We start from the raw sequence: 22,088 nt of genomic DNA on the forward strand, positions 1-22,088 counted from the left end.
GCCAGAACCCAAGATCAAGATGCAGAATCATGGTCATATTCATCCCATGGCAAAATGCAGAAACACAATAGGGCTAGGGCTAGGGAAAACTAGCTGTGATGTTTTTTTCTTTCTTTCTTTCCTTTTTTTTTTTTTGAGGCAGAGTCTCACTCTATCACCCAGGCTGGAGTACAGTGGCGCGATCTCGGCTCACTGCAGACTCTGCCTCCCAGGTTCATGCCATTCTCCTGCCTCGGCCTCCTCAGTAGCTGGGACTACAGGCATCCGCCACCATGCCCGGCTAATGTTTTTGTATTTTTTTTTTTTAGTAGAGATGGGGTTTCACTGTGTTAGCCAGGATGGTCTCAATCTCCCAACCTCATGATCCACCCGCCTCGGCCTCCCAAAGTGCTGGGATTACAGGTGTCAGCCACCACGCCTGGCCTAGCTGTGATTTTTAAAGCCTCATCTAGGAATTGGCACATTACCACTTTTGTTCATATCCCTTTGGTCAAAACAAATCACATGTTCTCAAGTCATTGGACCAGGAAAATATACTCTACCTCATGGGAGAGAGAGAGAGCGCAAATATTTGCTAAAAAACAATCTAATAAAACACACCTTTATTTTTATTTTTATAGACTATGACCTTTATTTTTCTCTTCTATACAATTTAGGGCAACTGAGAGTGAAAATAGGAATATGCACATGAAGTAACTCATGGAGAGATAAATAGAATAAGGAAGTATAAACTGTTTTAGTAAACTGTAAAATGTCATGTAATATTACAAATATGAAACCATTTATTAAGCACCCATTATGAACTGTGGAAGGAGAAATGTTGAGAATAAATTATTCATACAAGTCTTTCTGACTACAAAGCCTGCTAGTCTACACTGTATAATGAATTAAAAATATAGCTTTTAATAATAAAATCCTAGTGATAAGGGCCTTATAATTATCTCTTTAGATAGAAGTTAGGTATTGTGCAAGACATTTTTTGGCAGTGTTCAGAGTAGGTTGAAGGATTGGCTGAAGGACAGATAAGGGGAGAAATAAAGATGAAAAAATTTGAGTTCTACTCTCTAGAAGTATAAGCCTAGTAGTAGAAATAAAATGTGTTCATGAGGAACTATAACCCTTCCCTTCCTCTCTTCTTTCCTTCCTTTCATTTTTCTTTCCTCTCTATACTGTGATGGGGCACAGTATAATGGTTAAGAACACATACTCTGGAGCAAGACTTCAAGGATTTAAACTCTTGCTCTATCAGTTTTTAGGTGTATATTTCTAGTAAGTCATTTAACCTCCGTGTGCCTCAGTTTGTTCATTTGTAAAATGGAATAACATAATTTCAACAAAAATTGTTGCCCCTCCACATGCCTTTAGCATTTGCCTGTATGTCCTAAAGGCTGCTAACAATAAAACTCTTATGAATCTCTGCTGAAGAGCTTTTATTTTCTTTCTTTTTTTCCTCTGGTCATAGAAGTACTGTCAGCCCACCCAGAGGACTCAGGAGGAGCACTCAATCAATAATAGGCACAGAGATAGTAGATAAATATCTCATCTTCCTCACCCCTAGTTTGATATAATGCTAAGGTTTATTCTGCCTCTATTTGATTGTTTCTCAATGAGATTAAGCTCCAGTTACATATTATGATAACTCACTTGACGACCTGTATTTTATTATCTTTTTTTCTCCCCTATCTCACCTACCGCCTGTCATGTTTCCTGGGATAGCTACTCAAATAAACTATTGGCACATAAATTCTTATGTTAGGACTGCTTCTGGAGAATCTAAACTAAAACAATAGTTGTATCTATGTTGTATGGTTGTTATGAAGATTACACATGTTAACATATGCCTGATGCTCTTAGACCACTGTCTGACATTTAATTTGGTGTTATCTGTTATTACAACACTAGAATGAAAGTTCTAAGAGGGCAGAGCTTATTTTTTCTTTACATACTTTAAACTCAAATTTTTTATTCTGTTTTTGGTAAAACAGGCTCTTTATGATTTACGAAAATTTTTAGGAATTGCAAAAATGCTTTTTTCTTTTTATGTTTTTCCCTGTATTACCATGTTTCTTCCTGTGTTCCCCCATTCAAGATTGGCTGCCACAATGAGATAGAAAGCACAAGGACTTTTTAAGAAACTTGCATCTGTAGTGGAAACCTTAGCAGCAAACAGTAACTGCTCTAGGTCTGTCCACATGGATGCAGTTTTATTCACTTTTGAAATTTTAGCTTCCATAGCAGTGCCTAATCCACAGCAAGTACTCATAAATATTTGATATTTGATAATAGATTTAATTAAATATTTGATAATAAATTTAATTAAATACTTGAGGGTCTTCTCAAAAGTATAGGTGAAGCCTATACTTCACCAAAGTATAGGCTTTGGTGATATGAAAAAATATTGGAATATATACATATCTTGGAGTAGCTTAAAATCTAGTCCTGAATAGTTATATAAGCAGAAAAATTACAAAAAAGATAAAAAGGTCTATAACAGAGGTGATAGAACAGGTAAGTAACAGGTAAGTAAGAGGAGATATGATGAGAATGCAGAGGAAAAGATTAAATTTAGGTAGATACATAGGCAGGAAAAGAAAAGCTTCCTGAGGGAACATTTGCACTGGGCCTTGAATGATGGATAGAATTTTACATAAAAAGATAAAAGCTCATTTGCAGGTTTGGAGTTTTCTCTGTGCCATACATGTTATGTGACTTGCCTCAGAAATTTCTATTTAATGGGATCTAGTTGCAGCCTTTCTTGAGTACTTGTCAGTAGTTAATTTTTCAACCCAAATGATCAGTGACTTTAGGAACCAGCAACTCTGTGGCATTAATGACAAAAAGAAATAGCAGGATAAAAGGATCCTATGAGCTTTGAAAGCAAAAATTGTCAATTTATTCCCAAAGGAGAAAACTGTGTAGTAAAAATGAATCTAAGAACAATTGGAACAAAATTAAAGAAGGACAAAAAATAAAAAATAAAAAATAAAGAGCAATTAGGGTCATTGCACTGGTAAATGCAAAATAACTGTAGAGAACCATTAAAGACACCCCAGAACATTCAAACAGTGCTTCAGTAGCCCATGCCTCAAGGATCCCGGAGATATTCTATCAGTAGCACAGAGACCTATCCTTAAAATAACTACTTGAAACAGAATTTATATTGACCAAGGAAACTCTGTTGATCCCAGTTACAGTGAAGGTTCGAATACTTGTGAGAAAGGGAAAGTTCCAGAGGATATAGACAAAAGAAGGAGAAGGAAAAAGAAGAAGAGGAAGAGGAGGATGAGGAGGAAGAAAAATAAGAAAGAAGAAGAGGAAAGAGAAGAGAAAGGAGGAAAAGAAGAATAAGGAAGGAGAAGGAGGAGGAGGAGAACGAGAAGAAGAAGAAGAAAAGGAGGAGGAGAAGAAACCAACTGTAAAAGCAAAATACAAGTGAGGATAACAGTTTAGAGGGCAAAGTCCATAGATATCTAATGAAGAAAATAATAGAAACAGGGACCCCTGCAGAATCAGGCTTAGCCCAGAGAGGCAAAGAAGGAGATAAACAAAAATGTCGTAGTTTCAATACTTCCTAGTAGCCAGAGAGGAGGGATACCTTTAGATGTGAATCTGGGATTGCTTCCTTGGCCTACCTTCAACCTCGACAAAAGATCTGTCTTTTGATAGTCTCATTTAAGCAAAGAATTAAAACATATGAAAAGCTATTATAAGATTAAAACATGCAACTCAATTATTATGGACAATAAAAACACTGAAAAACTCACATTTTTGTTTACAAAGAAGATTGAAATTGAAGCCACATATTTCACTTTCAGTAAAAAGAAGTAAAGAAAATGACCAAAGCAGTGAAAGAATAGCAGAAACAAACTATTTTAGAAATTGAGATAGTTGGACACTAGAAAGAGATGAAAAGCGAGCTGAAGGAAATAAAGCATGGACTAGAAAAACTCAAGATAAAAAGAATGAATTAGAAAGAATTCAAAGTCAAGTAGACGTTATAGAAAGCTTAATGTGGGAAATACATGTTATGGGGGGGGAAACTGAAAATAATGAAATGAAAATAAGGGGACAAATCATTCAAGGAAATCTGAAATATAGAATAGAAGCAACATATGTGTAACTAGAGTTTCCAAATGTGCCAAACATCAATGGGGCAGAGCCAGTGTTTACAACTATAGATTAAAAAACTTTCCAGACTCAAATCTGAACTCTATGGTGGGAAGAGCACTGTATTGGAGAGACAGACTTTATAGCTTTTAGTCCAAGCAAATTAACTGTCTACTGGAAAAAAACACCAAATTCCTGAGAAGCTCATACCAGAATCCAAAATTGTTTCAAGATATTCCCTAAAAGGTACAATTTTCAACTGAAATTATCAGACAAACAAATGAGGAAGTGTAACCCATACTTAAGAGAAAGTAAGTCTACAGAAACAGACTTTGAGAGAGCCCTGGTTGGATTTTATAAAGATTAAAAGTAACGGTTTAAAATGTCTTCAAATAATTAAAAGAAAGCATAATCAAATTATTTTTAAAAGTAATGATTGAACAAGTAGAAAATTTCAACAGATAATAGAAATCCCCCCCCAGTATCAAATGATAATTCTAGATCTGAAAAACAAATGAAATAAAAAATTTCCTAGGTGGGCTAAAGAGTGGTTGGAAGACAGCAGAAAAAAATACAGTGAATCTGAAGATAGATTGATAGAAATTATCCAATCTGAAGAACTGAGAGAAAAAAAGTAGCACTAAAAAGAAAATCTATAGCTTTAAATATTAAATCATATCAAATCCGTAGCTTTGGTATCCATAGCTTTAAATATCAAAGTCAGTAAAAAATTAGTTAAGTCTCCAACAAAGAAAAGCAGAAAATACAATTTTAAACAAGCAGAAAGAAGGAAACTTTTAAAAATGAAAGCACAAGTTTATAACAAAACAAAAATACCATAGATTTAATAACAAAAACACAAAGCTGATTTTTTTGAAAATCAAGAAAATAGACAATCGACTTGCATTTGCTAATCTAATTAGAGAGGGGGTTAGAGAGAGGGAGACAGACAGGCGCACACACACACACACACACATCCATTAGTATAACACTCCTTACTTCTATGTCTTATAGAGAGGAGTGACTTGTCTGATGCTTGAATTTGTAGAAAGAACTCGTCGAATGCCACTAGAGATGGCTAAACTATAATCATTACTCTGAAATTTAATAACCAAAGGAAGAAAATGAAACAGTTATCTTACCTTTCTGGTTTGATCTGTGTTTCAGAAGTCATCACATAATTTTCATGGAAACTGTGAAAGGAAAGTTCTTCTATACAGAGTAGTTCCCACTAAAAAATACAAAGATATAGACTTGAAAGTCATCATTTTACAAGCCCAATGAAATAACAGAATCAGACAGTAGTGATCAATGATTTCATAAGTGGCTTACAAAATTGTGCTATGCCCCTGTGCAGCAGCATAAACATCACCCAGGAATTTGTTAGACATGAAACTACTTGGTTCCCAACCCAAACCAATTAAATCAGAAATTTTGGGGTGGGGGCCCGGCAGTCTCTGGTACAACAAACTCTCCAGGTGATTTTAATAAAAATCAAAAGCTAGGAACTGCTTTATGTCACACTGGCTCACATCATTTCATTCTGCAGAAAAATCAAGGATGATTAAGGCTGATTCAAGGACATCAAAGTTTTCTAGGACATCCTTGTTTTTATTGCTTTCTGATTTTGGCCAGGGTGGAGGTTTGGAGGTGATAGAAACATTTTTGTATTTCGGAAGCTCAATAATGCTGTCATGTTTCTTCTTCCCTTGGTTCTGACATTTCAGTTAAGACTGTGTCTCAAAAACAATCGCAGAAAAGTCAGAAAGATCTTGTCTATTCAACTTTACTACCTGGACTGTTAAATAGTTATTTTGGTTTCTGAAGCCTCCCTAAGGAACTGGGTCAAATTGAGTTAATCAAATTTTCTAGACTCCTTTGATTTTCCTACAGTCATACAGACCTGGCTTCTGTCATTTTGAATTTCTGAGCCTTTATTTTTGTAGAGAAAATTGGATAATACTCTCATGTGCTTTAAAGCAGTTTGCAATCCTCTTAGAAAAATGACCTATATGTGATAGAAATGTTGCACCAACAATCCTTGCATTGCTTTGAGCTTTTCATGTGACCATTATAGTGTGTATGGGTATTCTTGATTTGTATACCCTCCTGGAGGGCTGTGTCTGAATTCTGTGGAATTCCCTTTGTAGCAAGCTAAATGCTGCATGTCATTAGGTATTAAATTAATGTATTTCAGTGATCAAGCTGCTCTGAAGAAAATATTTCTCTTTAGAAATATTTGTGTCAGTATTCCATCCTGAGTCCTTTTTTACCCAAAGTCCTTGAGATAGCAAAGTCTTTAAAATGCTTTCAACCAGAGTCTTTTAGCTCATAGAAGGTAAACTGGGATCAGGGTATCATAATACCACTTCTCACCTCTCCGCATATGTGTGACAGGGATTCTTGTGCACTACCTCAATATTTCCCCCAAGTAATTCTGAGAGTCCCTAAGTGGTGTTTCACCTATGAGTGACAAACCTTGTCCTCTTGGAGGCCACATGGGCTCTGCCATTTATTCACCTTCTAGGAATACTCCAACCCCCGTGTTGAACGTCCTGGTAAAGTCAATCCCAAAGCAGCAGCTCAGTAGAGATGGTACCTGTTTAGAATAATGATGGAAGATGCTGAAAAGCTACTGCTAAACATCGCCCTGTGCGCTCATGCTGCCAAAGGAGCAGTGTTGAAGAGGTTGATAAGGATGGCATTTCCTATCACTGCCCAGTGCCTCATACTTGCACCACATTATGACCACTTTATTGACAGCTTTTTGTAGTTTTTAACCGACCTCCTGTAGCCCACTTGTCCTCAGAAGCAGGCATGTGACTGAGCTGGCAAATTATCAGAGTGTGACATTTGATACCTGTGATGACCTCCCTTCCATTCTGGCCCCTTGCTGTAGAGCCTAATCCATGTGCTTAGCTCTCACGCTGTGGGATGAAATTCTCAGACCCACTTCACCGGGTCTTCAGACATGCCCAGATGTGCCTGCATGTTAGAATAAATATAGCTTGAAGGCAATTATTTCTATCTCTGCTTTAGACAAGTTGGAGGGTAATGTGGCGAGCATAAATTATGGAATAATATCAGATTTGACTCCTTAGGGGCCATCTGAGCTAAAAAGTGCACTTTAAATGCAAGGGAAGGGAGTAACACAAAGTCCCATAATCTCTAGAAACATGTCTTCATTTACTTCATTCAACAAGTATTCATTAAATACTTACAATGTTCTAGACCAGGGATTGCAAATAGGTTCCATCTTGTGTACCAGCTCTGATCAATTGGTGGTTACTGCCTGTAGCCGTCTGAGTCTACATGTGGGCTCAGCAGGAAAGTGTCATGAGTGATTAGCAATGCCAGCTATAGAGGAAGGATTAAGTAGTAGTGGCAGCAAACACAGCAGGTATTTGCTATCTGTGTTCCAGTCTCTAGAGATACAGCAGTAAATAAGACGCATGCATATCTTTAAGTAGTTAAATTCCCTGGCAACAAGAATTCACGGGATTTAATCTAATTTAATTTAATTTAATTTAATTTTGAGGCTCAGATTCCCTTTCCAAAAAATGTCCTTCAGTCATTCAAGCCAACTCTGCCGATCTTGGCGTGTACTTGTATTTTTCTCCTACCTATTTCATGTTTGCATCCGGATCTGCAGCATCGGCAGCCGGCCACAGCCTCACTCCTTGTTGTTAATGCGCAAGACTAATTCATCTCCTGCCTTAAGGAATTGGAAATGACATTACAAAGAAAAACTGCCCCCTGACTCAGAAAACTCTGTCCTGGACCAATTTCAAAAAGTTCAGCTTCCTACAGAATGATGCAATTTGACATCCCAATTAAAGTAACCAGAGAGAAGAGTCAAAGAGGGAATGAAAGGAAGAGACTCACATTTCAAGCTGAAAAGAAAAACCATTTGGTTGACTTGCATGGGGATGAAAGAGACCTCAGCCTCAGAAGCTAATTACCTACAGCATCAATTCAGGATGTGAGAGACAAAAGATGTACCTCTGTAAAAATGCCCCAAGATAGTCAGTTGAGGCTGATTAGTAAAACCAAAGCTGGAGGGGAGGATGTGCAGGGAGTTGTGATTCATGGTGTCTTTTCTAGTTTCCTAAAGAATCACCAGCATGTGAGTTCTATAAAAGTCGATTAATCATTTGAAGCCAGATGCATTCTTTATTGAACCTGGCCTTTCCTTATTAAATATAGTGATTAAGACCAGAAATAAGGAAATAATACTTAGCATGATCCATCAAGATTCCTATATATTTTACTGCTAATGAAGCAAAATTTTTTTTTATTCAATAGATATTGAGATAATCAAATATAAAGCCAAACTGTCCCTTCAATTTCCTGACACAATTAATGGATGAATACAGTGTTCGTTTAAAAGCAAGACTTTCCTTCACCTCCACAATCAAAGTAATTAAAGCATCTGGTTGCTTTCCTTTTGGATCCTAATAAGTGGGGGAAAATCATCGAGTTCTGCAGATGGCAAAGTTTCGTATCATTCTTGGACTGCTTTATAAAGAAAAAAATAGCCTTTGCTAATGAATATCTGTTATCCGTGTTATGTTATCCTATTATTTATCCAATGGAAACTTACCATTTTGTTTTTCTAACTCCTCTTGCTTTTTTTTTCCTGGGACAGCACCTGCTGTCTTCTGAGAATTGTTCTTTCTTCCCCCAAATTCCAACTTTATGGTTTTCAGTATAAATGCCAATAATTGAACATGTTCTTGCTCCTTGTTTCTCTCCACTACAGATCAAGGGGTGGGCACTAGAATCAGGATGGGTCAGAGTTCCTTCCCTGATATTTTAACACTTAGGAACATAGAGAGCCTCACGCTGCCTTTCCTTACTGGCTGAAGTCCTTGGCAGGCATGTTTTCCACCATGCAGCAAGGCAAAGCATGGGTAGCTAATGTATAGAAAGACAGAGTGGAGGACAAAGTCCTGAAATGAGAGACAGAAGATTCTGACTGAATCCTATTTCTTGCAGAAGTTTAGCAGTATCCATTCCTGTGGCTTGGATCCTCAATTCTTGTGTGAGAATGCTCTAATACTCTCCCTGTTTATTCCTCATTTTGATTAAGCTAACTAAATTTGAATTTTGGTAACAAGGAGCCAAACAATTGGAGTGCCTACAAAGTGTGCTAACAATTCACTTGGCAGTAATGCTAAGCAGTTGGGACTATTTCATCTAGCCAGTCGATGGACATTGATAGGAAGACTTTAAGGAATAGTGGGGATTTGGGAAGATTCTGAAGGATAGTTAGGCATGGGCAGGGATGCTGAGGCAAGTTATGCCATTAATGAAAGAACATCATGGCAATTTGCATTCAAATGATCAAAGCCCAGGCCCTGTTCATTTCAGAATCAGAGAGGACACCCTCGTGCAGGATTTACACAGCTAGGAAGTCAGACGATTAGTCTTTTGCCTCCTATCTCTCCCCAACTACTTGCTCTCCATGCCTACCTTTAAATTTGGCATCACTTGTCAGCTTTCATATCCACATCCTTCCATAGCATCCCCTTTGGTCAAACCTTAATTACCTTTCCCTGACTTTCAGCCTGCCAGGCAAATTCCCTCCCAGTTTTCATGCCCGTGGTGTTCATCCACAGCCAACTGAACTTTGTCCTAGGCCTGACCAATATAGTAGCCACTAGCCACATAAGTCTATTTGAATTTATACTTTTGAAGTGAAAAGTTTAAAAAATTTAGTATAGAGCTACTCAGCCAGATTTCAAGTACTTGATAGTCACATGTGTCTAGTAGCTACTGTATTGGACATTTCCATCCTGGCAGAAAATTCTATTAGACATCCCTGTCCTACAATGTAGCCCTTGCCTGACCAGAGTACCATTGGTTGCCCTCTTGGCAGCTACTAAGAGAAAAACACATAAACAGAATAATAAAATATAACAGCCAGAAGTGTCCTTATTTCTCCCAGGGATGCAAAACGTGTTACAAGTGCTTCCATGCCTCTCGTGTGCCATGCCCTTGGCAGACATCACTAGTTAATCACAGCACTATTTCCCACTGAACCAAGACAGCTTTTACAATCTTTCTGAATGCTATGCTCCTAGAAACTTCTATCAGAAATGACCAGGGTGGATATTTGACATAAATCATTTAGAACCTGATTCAAGTACAGTCCCCTCATTTAGCTTAAGAGGAAATCAAAGTCCAGTGAAACAAATGAATGATAGAACCTGGACTAGAATTTAGGCCTTATGATTAAACGCAGTATAGCATGTTCATAGGCAAGAAAGCTCTAGAATTAAACTGCTGGGGTTCGGATCCCAGTTCCACCTTTTAATTTCTGTGTGATCTTGTACTTACTGTTTTTAAGCCCCAGTGTCCTTATTCTGAACTGGGAATTTCAGTAACAGTACCTTCCTCATATGGTTGCTGTGGGAAGTTAATGTGATAATTAGCGTAAAGGGCCCAGCATATAACAAGTGCAGAATGAATGACAGTTATTATCACCTCTGTGGCATTTAGGGCTCCAGTTAGTATTTCCATCATATAAATGAGAAAGCAAAAAATCTAAGAGGTGAGACCGATGCCAGGTTCACATAGCCAGTTCATCGCAGAGAAGCAGTTCTCACCTAAGTCAAATCCAACACGCTAACCACTATAACATGTTCTCTAAGCAAATCTTGCTTCTGTAGATTCTCTAAAATGATTTTTCACCCTTCCAGTGCAGGGCACTGAAAAATTCATGTATTTGTGTTCTTACATAGCCCTTTGACACAGCCGACAAAGATCCTGACAGATAAATTGGTGTGGGCCTGTCTTTCTGGGACCTTCTTGCCTGAGTAAGCTTTCTCACAATCTGTCCATCAGCTAGTTAGAAACGAGCATATAGGTCTAGGTCACGCTCTACTTTTTCCACTGCTTCCTAGGTCTTGAAAATTGTGACTTTATTGTGGAAGCAATAACATTGCTGTTATTTGATAGATTTTGACATATAAAAACTGCATTTTAACTTAATAATTGTTATCTTCATTTTGCAAATAAGAAAAACAGACTCAGAGAACATCAGTAATTTGCCCAAGGATAAACAGCTAATTGGTACTGGAATTGGTATTATTCAAATCTAAATCAGTCTGACTAGGTTAACCACTGTTAACTAGGTGTGACCTGGGAGGCTGGGCACCTAACGCAGATGACAAGGATGTCATGGGGGAGGGATGGAGTGGCCAGTCTCACCAGAGGAATCCTGCTGACTCTTTGAAGGCCACTCTCATTGCAGCAAAAGCCTTCAGACATCATGCCTGACAGCCTGCTAGTTGAGAATGTCATTTTAATAAAACTGTATTTTAAGCCACTTGTCAATTACTTGCTATTGCAGAATTAACCAAGGAGCCTAAAGCTTTGCATCTAGGAAGGTTTTTTTTGTTTTTTGTTTTGTTTTGTTTTGTTTTTGAGACAGAGTCTCGCTTTTTCACCAGGCTGGAGTACAGTGGCGAGATCTCGGCTCACTGCAAGCTCCGCCTCCTGGGTTCAGGCCATTCTCCTTCCTCAGCCTCCCAAGTTGCCGGGACTACAGGCGCCCGCCACCACGCCCAACTAATTTTTTGTATTTTTAGTAGAGACTGGGTTTCACCATGTTAGCCAGGATGATCTCGATCTCCTGACCTCATGATCCGCCCGCCTCGGTCTCCCAAAGTGCTAGGATTACAGGCGTGAGCCACCGCGCCCGGCCGGAAGTTTGTTATTTAGGTAACGTTTTTATTATTTTTCTATTTCCCTAAAAATCTTAACCCAACATTTATATTCTTACCGAATTTCCTTCTGTCATTCTTGCTTAGTGGCAAGCAGTACAGATCTTTAGTAGTAAGCTGTTTAAGGACTATTACCCCCTAAAATCAATGGTTGATTTATATTTTTGTATACATTTATAACTTTATAAAAAGGAAACTTTCTCCAAGAAGATATTTTGTGAACATGAATTTTTTTAAACCTAAGTATCATCAGTCGTCCTTTTTGTCCACAAAGATAAAGCAGATAATTTGTCTAACAATTGTATGTCTTTGTTTTGTATACTAAATGTAGTTTCATTCTCAGCTAGTAGCTAACCTAAAGGTAGTTCTTTATGACAAGGCTGTGTCACCATGATAAAAACAGCTGATGAAAATTTTTTTAATGTGTAAGTTAATTGATTGTACTTACATAACATCAAATACTTAGATTAACTGATTTTTCTTCCTTCAGAAACCTGTCTATTTTTTAACCCAACTGGAAAATCGAGTTAAAAAATAGACAGGGTCTCACCCCTTACACATTACATGTTTATCTAAATAAACAGCAAACATATCTTGGCATAGAATGCAGAAGTAAACAGGAATCTTGTGAAATTCCTAAGTGGGGTTTGTAAATGTTAGTTGTTCCAAGTTTCAGCTGACGGTCACATTACAATATCAGAAGCTGTGATTATATATATATTTGGAGCATTTAGAAAGAGGAAAAAAAAAGTTTAAATCACATGCAAGACCTCTCAATATTTTATCATGGCCCCTATCACTTCCTGTGGCTATTGGTTATTTTTTTGAGGCTTGTAAGTTTAATATGTGTATTTTAAGTATATAATATGTATATATTAAGTATATATGTTAAGTATATTATATACATATTAAACTTACATTATAAGTTAATGTGTTTTATATGTATATGTGTGCATAGGAATATATTTTCTGCCTGAGAAATTCTGTTCCTGTAAAACTGTTGGTGAAGGCTATTATTTCTCTGGGGCCAGGCTGACTACTTCTCTGTTTTCAGAATTATTTCAAGACCGGTTTTCTCAGCCATAGAGTATGTGCAGAAGAGGTGGATATCTTCTGCATGTTGATGTGCTCCTGTGCAGCTGGATGGGTCCCAGTTCATGGCCCCAGGCCAACAGAGACTATTAATGTTTTAATGAATTACCTCAGGAGTACCATGAAAAAAACAGTAAGAGTGCCAGCTTCCCTCAGGGACTCTGAAATAGGAACATTTTCATCCATTGTCAGTCCTGCTCCCTGAAATGTTTTTCTTGTTAAATCTCAGCTGTGTCATCTTTGGCTTTTTTGGCACTTCTATGCTGAGAGTAGCAGAGACATTCTTAGCTTTTTTTTTTTTTTTTCTCCTTCAGTTTTGCAATTCTCTAGTTGTTCACTGTTGGGTAAGAATGATTTCTAAGCAGTTCACAACACATTTAGAATCATTTAGGAGAAGAAGGGGCAAAAAGACACATTCAATCCATGATAAACTAAAATCATTTCCTATTTCCTAGTGAAATAAAAAGCAGTTTTCAAATCTGATTACCAGTTTGACACCATGATTCAAGGCTTGGACTTTCTATTGCATTCCACACCGGTTAAGATAATCACTTCTCAACAGTCACAAAGGAACCCAAATGCTATTGTGGTTCTCTACGTGGATTTTGATTGCACTTGGGCACTATTTTAAGGCACTCTTTTAAGTCTGGCTTTTTGTTTTGGTTCTGCCTTTGTTGGGTTTTCAGCACATGAAATCCACCTCTGCTGAAGGCGTTGTGGAGAGCGTGGGGGAACCACTAGATGGCAGGAGTGCACTACCTAAAATGGGAACCGCGATTAAGCAGCAAGCTTTGGCATTTCTCTGAACACTTGGTGGTGAGGGGGTGGGGGAGAAGGTAGCTGACTATTGATTGGCCCAGTGACCCTTGTCTCCTCCTCCTCTCTTCCAACTCTAATTGCAATCCTGGATGCTGTTCTCCTGCAGCTTCTCAAGCACTCTGCCAGGATGGGTGGCTTTGAAAACTGTCTTATTGGACTCCAGGGTGGGTCTGCAAGATGACAGAGCAGCTTTAGTTTAAGGTGGCTGAAAGGTTTTGTTTTGTTTGTTTGTTTGTTTTGGTTTTCCCCAGCACCATAGTACTGGCAATTGTTTGAAGAACGTCCTAAATATGCCTGGGTTTGGGAGTCTTGGCTTCTATTGGGAACAATACAAGAGATCAAGGCTACTTGTAATAAATCCTGTTCTCTGCCACGATTGTATTTGCTCATTCATTTACCCTTCCCTTAAGTGTATATCTTTGTTTTTGTTTTTGTTTTTGTTTTTGTTTTATGGAGTCTCACTCTGTCGCCCAGGATGGAGTGCAAGTGGCGCAATCTCGGCTCATTGCAACCTCCACCTCCAGGGTTCAAGCGATTCTCCTGCCTCAGCCTCCCAAGTATCTGGGATTACAGGCACGCACCACTGCACTTGGCTAAGTTTTTGTATGTTTAGTAGAGATGGGTTTTCACCATGTTGGCCAGGATGGTCTCCATCTCCTGACCTCATGATCTACCTGCCTCGGTCTCCCAACGTGTTGGGATTATAGGCATGAGCCACCACGCCTGGTCTTCAGTGTATATCTTAATACAATTGCCTTGTTACTAGTTCCTACCATGAAATAGGTTCTAGGGATGCAACCATAAATGAGACATAGGCCCTGAAAGAAGCTTACAATTGAGGTGTGAGAGACACAGCAGATAGGCAATTAAGACAGGTGATCATTGCTACAATTAGGATACAGGACTCTTTAGCATCACAGATAAACTTTCTCATGGGGTTGAAGACCACAAGGACACCTCAAGGACAACTAAGAGTGAGCCAGGCCAATAGTCAGGAAAGGAAAATTCTAACCAAGAGTCCAACCTAGAGATGAGAAGAATATAACCCAACTAAAATGAGCGAGAGTGCTGTCACTTGAGGACTTAGGAAGTTGTCTAGCTGAAATACAGACAGTGATGACCATGGAGGAGCAGCGAAGGAGAGCAAGTACCAGATAAGGGTCTTGCATTAGCCTAAATTTACCGTATCCATGGGGAGCCAAGAAAGCCGATATGCAATATCCTGGTCATATTTGCTCTTCAGACATGTCATTCTGGTGGCAATTAGAGAACAGGTTAGAGGGAGACAAGAGGGGAGCAAGTTCAGCCGCAACTAAAGAGTGGCCAGGGGATAGACAGAAGCTGGTCAATGGAAAAGGGTTATTAGGCAAATAGAGAGGATACCTAGAGATTTAATTATATATGTGGGGTAAGAGAGCAATACAGGAAGTCCTCATGTGAGGGCGCTGATAGGTTCTTGGAAACTGCAACTTCAAGTGACACAATGTACAGCAGGTCCTCTAATAACATACTTTTGTCCAACATAGTTTGTTAAAATGTTGATGAGGAAAAGGAATTGTTCCGTTATGTGTTGTCACTTCAAGTCACAGTTTCCAGGAATCTAGTGATGGCATTAAGTGAGGACTAACTGTATTCTCAAGAATAACCTCTTGGCCTTCACCTGGGGAAACTGCAGCCATTATTTTGCCATTAACTGAGTGTAATACTGGGCAGAAAGTTAATACTAAACCCTGATAACATGCAATATACTTTGTTAGAATGTAAATAACATGGAACTATGGTTATTTAATGAATATTCATTAATTCAATTCATTCATTCAAACAACATTCATGGATCATCTACTTTTCATAAAGCAATATGCCAGGTCTGCATACAACAACAGGATGCCAAAAAGTTACTGTTTTCCAATCTTCAGGGGGCTTAAAGAACATTTTTTTCTTCTTAATAGATGATTTCTGTTGATTGTTTTTTTGCTTCTATTATATATTTTGAATTTTGACTACATATATTATTTTTAAAAGTCATTTTTATATAAGCCTCTTCACTTCATCTAGAGAAAAATTAGCTTGCGGTCAGGTCAGCAACCATAACATTGATACCTCCACAAAAAGCTGTTTGAAAATATTTGTTGAATAAAATGCAATACAACTATAATTTTTATGATTTCCAAAGCTACTTTTGACACATAGTTTAGGACTCTCTTACCATTGATACTATGAAAATTTAAAAAAAAAGAGAGAAAGAAAAAATAGTTAGGTTGAGTTTCATCTAAAATGCTCTCCTTCTGGAGACATTCTCATAATATTGCAAGCAAGCAGAGCTGAAAAATAGGAGAGTGATTAGGTTCTATAATGTGAGAATTGGATATATTATTGATAGTATCCCTAATAGCTAGGAAACCTTACATTAAATATGTATACAGCAATGACCCACTGTTTGTATGTCCTTAGTAAACATTTGCTGAGGTCCTTTGTGGTGGCAGTACACTAGGCACTGTTGATAACAGAGTTAACAAAATAGGCACAGTCCCTCTTCTCATGATGCTTAAGATCTAGTGAGGACAACAGATCTTAGACAAGAAAATACACACATACTATATTCCCATAATGACCATGAACCTGTGTTAACCCACCAAGAGGTTTTTGCTCATGATCACACATTTCTGGAGGAAATATGTAATAATGCTTGTGAGACAGGGAAAAACAAACATGAGGATGTGAATCCATTGCCTCGATCATCATTACAGAGCTAGAATTCAGCCACTCATGGTCAAATGAAGTAAGTACCTAATGAGAAGAGATAGGTTGTCTCCAGGTCGTTAGAAAAAGGCTCTGCACCAGAGGTGGCAAATGTACTAGGCTTCATCTCATTTATCAATTCGAATTGATTTGAAGTGGCTGCCTGGAGTCCATGCTGAGCAGGACTTAGTGGGAAAGAGGGATTGTTTTTCAAATGAACAATTGCTTAGGAAGAGAGGGGGTGACACATAGCATGCATTTGTTAACCTTTCACTATACCATGGCTTAATCAATAATATTGACATATTTAAATAAGACATGAACAAGTTGAGATGAATGTCTGAAAACACAAGGATCAGAGAAGCAACCTAGGTTAGGGACCACCGCATTCCTGAATCTGGTAGGCCCTGACATTCAGGTCTGCAGGCAGGTGAATGCGGTTGAGGGGCAGGCATATTTGATCAGGCTTCATTGTGGCATCAGGACCCTTGAGCATCTGTTTTTCTTTGCTCAAATTCTATGCTCAATGGGGCCTTTTAATTCAGTGACTAAGTTCACCAAGACCAGGAAAGAAGACAGCCAGTAAGAAGTTTGGGGTCACTGGAAACAGCTAAAATCCAGTTTCTGAAACTGTAAGCCGGAGGATTCGGTCCCTGGTTATATAATTCATTCCAAGATCAGCCCTCCGAGAGTTTCTTATTGATCAGTCTGACCTGGCCATAAACATTGCCTCAAAGTGCTTTTTTTTTTCCCTTTGGCTTTGATGAACCCACACGAAGTTTTATCAGTTAGCCAAATAAGCTAATTTGTAAAATATATAACCAATGCAGAATACTGATCACAAAAGCAAATTATTCAAGAAATTCAAAGTCTGTTTGGACCAATACAAACTTTAAAAGTAAACAAATGTGACAATCAAAACATATACAAATTCAATTTTGATGATTTTTTTTTTTTTTTGGCAAAAGTACTATTCATTTTCACTTCTCACTGGCATCTTCCACTGATCTGCTTGCAAGTTCTGTAGAAGTCTGCTTTTGAATGTATTTAAATGCAAATTCTAAGTTTACCCACACACTTCTGTTAATGATGTGAGAGTTCTAATGTATTTTACTTCTCAGTTAAAACATGAAGCAAAATGCAAATTTGAAGAACATTGAAGGAATTTTCTTTCTGCCTTTTAAAATACCTGGAACAAGTGCCATCCTTCAAGTTGAAATACACACCAAAAAAAAAAAAAAATGCCTAATAACATTTGCTACTTGGCCTTGGCAGTTGGCATTATATTTTTTGCAAATGAATATCTCAGGATTGAGTCACAGAAACTCTGTGCCACATAAAAGTGCATGTGAAGTAACTTTCTCCAAGAAAAAGAAGGGCTTGAAAACATTGTAGGCTCAATAAAACACTTTTCTGATGGCTCAGCAGAATGGGAAGGGGACAGCGGTGGGGAGCAGAGGGCAGAAGACGGGTAGAAGGAGAGAAGGAAAAGTCATAATCAACCAGAACCTCGGGCAAGACAGGGTGGTGACTGGGTTAAGCATTATGGAATATTTGATAGATTGTCTCAACTGTGGGCATCAGGCTAAGGCAATGATTCAAGGGGGTTCGGTTTTCAAAGCACAAGCCACATAAAGCATATTACAACCCCTGTAACAAATTTATAAATGGCCACAAATTTCTCCCATCCCCATACTCAAGCAATGAGATTTTGTCACTTTTCCTATCCCAAGGTGTAGTCAGACAAAGCCCCTCTCACGTGGACTCTGCCAAACATATAACATGTTTCAGCAAATGGGACCTCTGCACCGGTGACACAGAAGCTTGAAAAGCATGTGTGTGCAAAAGGGCTGGCTCTCTGGGAACACTACTTGAGACCTGTTCTAGTCTATTGAAAGATACGAGGGGCTGAATTGGTTCCGTGTTGCTACTGTAACAAATTATCATGAACTCAGTACTTAAAATGCCACATACTTATTTTCCCATAGTTCTCAAGGTCAGAAGCCTAAAATGGGTCAGTGTATTAGGCTGTTCTTGCGGTGCTGTGAAGAAATACCCGAGAGACTGGGTAATTTATAAAGAAAAGAGGTTTAATTGTCTCATGGTTCTGCAGGCTTTCCAGGAAGCATGCTGTTGACATCTGCTCAGCTTCTAAAGAGACCTCAGGAAGCTTACAATCGTAGTGGAAGGCAAATGGGGAGTAGGTGCATCACATAGTGGAAGGAGGAGGGAAGGAGTGAGAGTTGAGGTGGGAGGTGCTATTTACTTTACATGGCTAGATCTGGCAAGAACTCACTATTGTGAAGACAGCACCAAGCCATGAGGGATCTGTCCTTGTGATCCAGACACTCCCACCAGGTTCTATCTTCAGCACTGGGGATTACAATTCAACATGAAATTTGGGTGGGGACAAATATCCAATCTATATTAGTCAGTAAGACAGCATTCCTTCTGGAGACTTTAGGGGAGAATTCACCTCGATGCCCTTTCCAGCTTCTACCCACCACTGGGATTCTTTCTGGTGGTCTCTTCCTCACATGGCCCCAACCATGCTTTTTGTTATCACATCTCCTCTGACCCAGACTCTTCTGCCTCCTTCTCAAAAGGTTCTTTGTGATTAGATTGGGCCCACCTCGAAAATTCAGGATAATCTCCCCATTTCAAGATCCTCAACTTACTCCCCATCTGCAACGTTTCATTCATCATGTGACATCACATATTCGTATTCACAAATTTTGAAGATAAGAGCATGCACATCTTTTGGGAACCATTTTTCTGTCTACCACTGAGGTCAAATACAGGAGAAACAAGGAGCTTCATTCCAGAGCCTGCGCGGACATACCAGATAGGTGAATGAGGCCAGCCTGACTTTTCAACCCCAGTCCAGAATGGAGCCATGCCAGAGAACCCACATGGGATCAGCAAAAGAAAAAGCCATACTCTAAAATTACAAACACTAACACAAAAGTCATTTGTAACTTCTTTTGGATTTGGGCCATATAATCCACAAACTCTAATTTAAATAATTTATTTGTACAATAATTTCAGTCAACCTTTTGGAAAGCTGAAATTTTGTATCTTTATTGGCAACAGTAAAATTTTGAAGAAGAGAAATAGCTTTACAACTTCTTCAAATTGTCCCTCTCCTCATGGCATGAGAATTCATACCTTTCTTACATTATAAACACACATTATATTTTCCAGCTTACCTATAAATATTACCTCCTTTCTGAAAAAGTTAAGAAATAAGAGATGGAAAGGATTTTCAATTCAATATCCTACTGATTCTCTAGTAAATATTCGGTTGCTTCCCTGAATCTCTATGTCTCTTTTCTTGAAATAATTTTGAATGCTAAGAGGTACTTGTGGCCCTTATCAGTGTCATTGGAAATTGTTCCAATTTCTTATTTTCTAAAATCATGGATACTTAAAAATAGTGCTATTCATCCCGGCTATTGGAATCACAGAACAGTCTATACCACAGTCTCTGTGATGTCTATATATTAATAAGATATTTATGGACTACTCTAAATTAAATCATCTATCATTTGAAATTTGTGAAGCGCTAATCTCTGCATTGGGTTCTGTGGAATGCCATACAAATCAAGTTTAAAAGACAGTCACAACTCTCTAAGAAGTTCAATAAAATTTAATTCCACATGTTCATTGGGGGAACAATAAAAGATCTCTTTGGTCCTTCATTAACTCAAATATTAAATACTTGATTTGCAACTCAAGATCCTGACTTTGAAGATTATTATTTTGCCTTCTAGGTCATCTTCCTGCAACTTTATCTTGAATATCAATTTCATTGTCTTGGAAACTGGGCAAATCTGAGATTGAAAACTCTTAGTTACATTTTTCTATTGTAGGGTGTTAGGGAGATAAACAAAGAGAGGAATATGGATTCTATTTTCCAAAGTTTCTTTGATGAGTGAGTGACTGATCAATTCTTCTACACTTATGTCATATCTTCTAGCTTACCTGAGATTTCTCCCTCTGTGGCCACGTGGCAGTTTTAAAACATGTCTATGAATTATTTGAAACTTTGCACACTGAGAGGTGAGTTCTGTCTCCTCCCTTGTACTAATATCTAAGCTCGCCTTAGTAACTTTCTTGTAAAGAGTGGAATGCAGCTGCATAACTCCAGAGACTAAGTCTGGAAAGGCCTGGCAGCTTCTGCTTGGATTTTTGAGGACACTCGCTCTGGGGAAAGCCAGACACCATGTGAGAGCCCCTGAGACTACTGTGCTGCACAGGCCCCGTGTAGGCACTCCAGTCAGCAAATCCAGCTTAGCTTCCAGCATGTAGAATCCAGCACCAACTGCCACCATGTGAGTGAGCCCTTCTGGATATCCTACCTGCTACAGCCTTCAAATGACTGCAATGCCAGCCCATATTTGACTGCAACTGCATGACAGACTCTTAGTACCATCTATTCAGATAAACCCTTCTCTAATTCTTGACTGGCAAAATGGTGAGCAAAATGGAATGATAGGTATCTTCTATCACTACATTGTGGAGCAATAGTAACTAGAATAGGCTCAAAACAAAAACCTTGGGTAGGTATCTAGCTGCATTTAAATCAATTTCCCAATCAAACAGGGCCTTGTGAAAAAACTTAATTCTTGTTCCAGGTTCAGGAACCTGTTCTGCGAAAGAGGTATCTTGTTGAGAAGAGGCACTGAACCTGGGTAGTAGGAAGCTAGGATTGTAGACTAAGAATTGTGACTACTTGCCGTGTGAATTTGATCAGAACATTTTCTCTCTAGGACCTAATCTCATCTGTAAAATAGAAAGTTTGGGATAAATAATATATATGATTTCTTCTCTACTTTAAAATTTTGTAACTCTAACGATTTTTAAGAACCGTTGAGGTGGACAAATCAATTTAATGAGTTGGTATGGAATATCTCCTAGAAAAAAGCATCCCATTTCTAAGTGTGATGGTTCACTTATACATTTGTAAGAAATTCTGTGCAAAAATATTAAAGAGCTTCATTCCAGGATTGAAGAATGATGAAAAGTTATCTTACATATTTTTATTGAACTGAAAACTGTGAACTTTTAAAAGATGATAACGATTAGAAGCTTTCCTAATTCCACTGTCATTAACTCAAAGGTGTTATATAGTTGCAATTACTTCAGTGTGACATTTACTTAAATTATTCATCATAAGAAACAGTCATTTATTTTCTTATTCATAAAGTATTTGAGTCCTCCATTTTCTGGATTATTTCTGTTTTCTTCTGAATGTGATCAGTCTTCTTGTTAAGGATTGAGACAACTGAATGTGTGAATAGCGATTCACCCTCACTCTCTGGGGGTATAGGAAAAAGGAGCCTGTTGATTTTTTTAAATTGGACGTTTCTATAATAAAAATAACTACAGGTTATAACAAGTAGGCTTTTGGGAGCAATAACATAATAAAGAATTAATAGTTTTCAGATAAACAGGGGAATTAAAGATAGTTTTTCACAACTTCAGTCATTCCTATAACTGCATGCCATTTCACATTTCATAGTGGTTATTATTATTTTTTCATCTTACTTTATTGTTTCCTAACTTTATCTTACAGTCTGTGTGGACTACTCAAAGTTT

This window comes from Colobus angolensis, unplaced genomic scaffold (assembly GCF_000951035.1).
Source record: "Colobus angolensis palliatus isolate OR3802 unplaced genomic scaffold, Cang.pa_1.0 Scaffold198, whole genome shotgun sequence".
Taxonomy (NCBI): domain Eukaryota; kingdom Metazoa; phylum Chordata; class Mammalia; order Primates; family Cercopithecidae; genus Colobus; species Colobus angolensis.